Source organism: Panthera pardus, unplaced genomic scaffold (assembly GCF_024362965.1).
Source record: "Panthera pardus isolate Hobbes unplaced genomic scaffold, ASM2436296v1 HiC_scaffold_1, whole genome shotgun sequence".
Classification (NCBI taxonomy): domain Eukaryota; kingdom Metazoa; phylum Chordata; class Mammalia; order Carnivora; family Felidae; genus Panthera; species Panthera pardus.
Genome location: NW_026526654.1, coordinates 17,700,386 through 17,702,871, shown reverse-complemented (window position 1 = coordinate 17,702,871; position 2,486 = coordinate 17,700,386).

The window sequence follows — 2,486 nt, the reverse complement described above, 5'->3', positions numbered from 1 at the left end:
CAGAATTGAGGGTATTCAAGATTTCAGTAATCCCATAGGGCCAAGTGTCCATGATGGGGGGATGTAGGGCAGCAGTGTGGTCCCAAGGGACCATTTAGGGACACAGTTTTGAATGGTGACACGACCTTGGGATATATTTTGTCCTGCAATTTCCTTAAGAATATTTCATTCCAAAACAACTCTATGGTTTGAGACGTTTCCAACCACTCTGGGGAAGAATCTGGTAAGTCTGGGAACTTGAGATTTCATCAAATCCAACATAGACAATCCAGGGGCAACATAGGTTTAGGAAGCAATTTTTACTTTCCATAGAAAGCCCCGGAATCTTGCAACTTTCTGGAGTTTTGGAATGTAGTGAAGAGAGCCTTCTGGGACCATCTGTGTAGTGTTTAGAGGCCATAGTAAAGTGGCATAAATTGAAACAATTCCGCAGTGGGCTTTATTATTCCTTTACAGTCCAGCATTTGATTTTCCTGGCTGTGCTTAGGAAACTCCCATCTTCTGAGTGTTTGTAGAGGAGAGTCAGTCTCCTGCTGCAGGAGGAAAAATGCCAGACACACACTTCCTTGTTTCCTTTTGCAGCTAAGAGGATTGACTCATGACTTCATTGTGGAGAGTTAGGACCATAGAGACTCCACTTTTGTGTGTGGTGATGGGGGCAAGATCAGGTATCCAAGAGGTGGCAGGTTGCACGTTCACATCACCGGCAGGAGCCGCTTCTGGTGACTGAGTTGTGTGTCCATTGGGAACTGATTAGTGATCAGTCACCTAAAAGACCCACCACCAAGTGCTGCCCATCAGACAGAGCCTACACCACACATGTGGTCTAGCTTGATTCATTCTTTCAGGGCATCACTTTCAGTTCATGACTGTAATCCTTTGTCTGGAGCCCTTTCTATTGTCCCCTATTTTATAGCTACCCCTAGAACTTCTTCTCTTGGTTCTTGTTTTCAGCAGTGAATGTAGGCATCTGAGTATATAGGAATTGTCCAGCCAATCACTTTCCTTAGATTTCCTTCAGATACTTATCATTTCAGACCTTTCATTCATTGTTTACTTTCCAAGCCCAGATCTCCTAAGCACGGGTCTTTTTTGTCCATCTTGCAGGATACAGGCTGATATGGAGGAGGTTTACTTAAAATTCTGTTCGAATTTCAGAACTAGAAAACTTCAGTGACAGCACGGACCTGTTACCTCCATGGCTGGGTTTCCTGATCTCAACAATGCCTTCCGAGTGTGGCCATGAGGACTAGGCATAGTCCTCCACAAGAAATGCTCTGCCAAGTGTGGGACACACAAGCTTTTCTAGAATGCTTGCTCTTAGAACACAGAACGTGGGAGGTGCAAGCGTTATTCTCAGCTTGGAAGAGTCCCATTTACACTTCCCTCGCTGATTATCAGGCAGAGATCAGCTTCTACGTGGGCATGTCCTTCATTCATTCTGCTTACTTTTTGGAATGTGGAGACGCAGGGTTTTGAATCTGTTCCTCTCCCCACCAGCCTGTTTTAAGGCAGAAGCACTCTAGCTGAGCATTGTGGTCCATTCTTGTCGGTGTCCAACTATAAATGACAGTTCTAAAGTGCACCTAAGCCAGTACACTCAGGAGATAACGAACATACATAATGTTTAAATGGGAATAGACACACGCAAGTGAAAGTGGCAGGGCTTTGTGTAAGCTGATGTCCACACCAAGAAGAAGGGTCCTGGGACAGCAGGCTTGGAGGCACTGGAAATGCCTGTTTTCTACCCACATTCCTCTCTTGCTGGGAGATCAACTATCCTGTGTCAGGGCAAAGCCCCCACTCGGATCTAGTTACTTTGCTCTGATTCCTCCACCTTCTCTCCCTCCTCTTCTACGGCGTGTTGTATGTTTCTCCAAACTTCCCTAACGTGGGCAGAGAGAACATTTTGGAGCCTAGAGCCTCTGGGAGTCATTTTAAGGAATAGGAGTCTGCACCCTGTTGTCCCCACCTCCCACCTTGTAAACTGAACGTGAGGGCCCAGGGGGGTCAGGGGGCTGGAAGGAGACGGCAAGCATTTCTTGAGGTACCCGGGGCCAGCACTGGGCTAGGCATTCTACTCATATTCTCTGACTTAAGCATCACTATAATCCAATGAGAAAAGTATCATATCGCTATTTTAGAGACAAGGCAACTGAAGCTCAGAGAGACTACGTAACTTGCTTAATGTTAAATAGCTAACGAATGAAATAGTGGGATTTGAACTCAAATCAGTCTGATTCTGGCTCATTTCATCACCCCCTGTTCCATCTCTTGCAGTTTTAACTCTATTTAAGAGTCACTATAAACAGCCTCGAAGTCTCTACTTGTCCCCAGTTTAACAGGAAGAGGGATGGGAAGAGATTAAAATATCCCGGGCTAGGAAGGTTCTAGAATACAAATGGCTGCCCATCACTTTTTGTCAAGGGTGGGTGTTCAAGTCTTCCCCTGGGTGGTTGTGTTCACTACAGAAGTCTGGAAGGCCT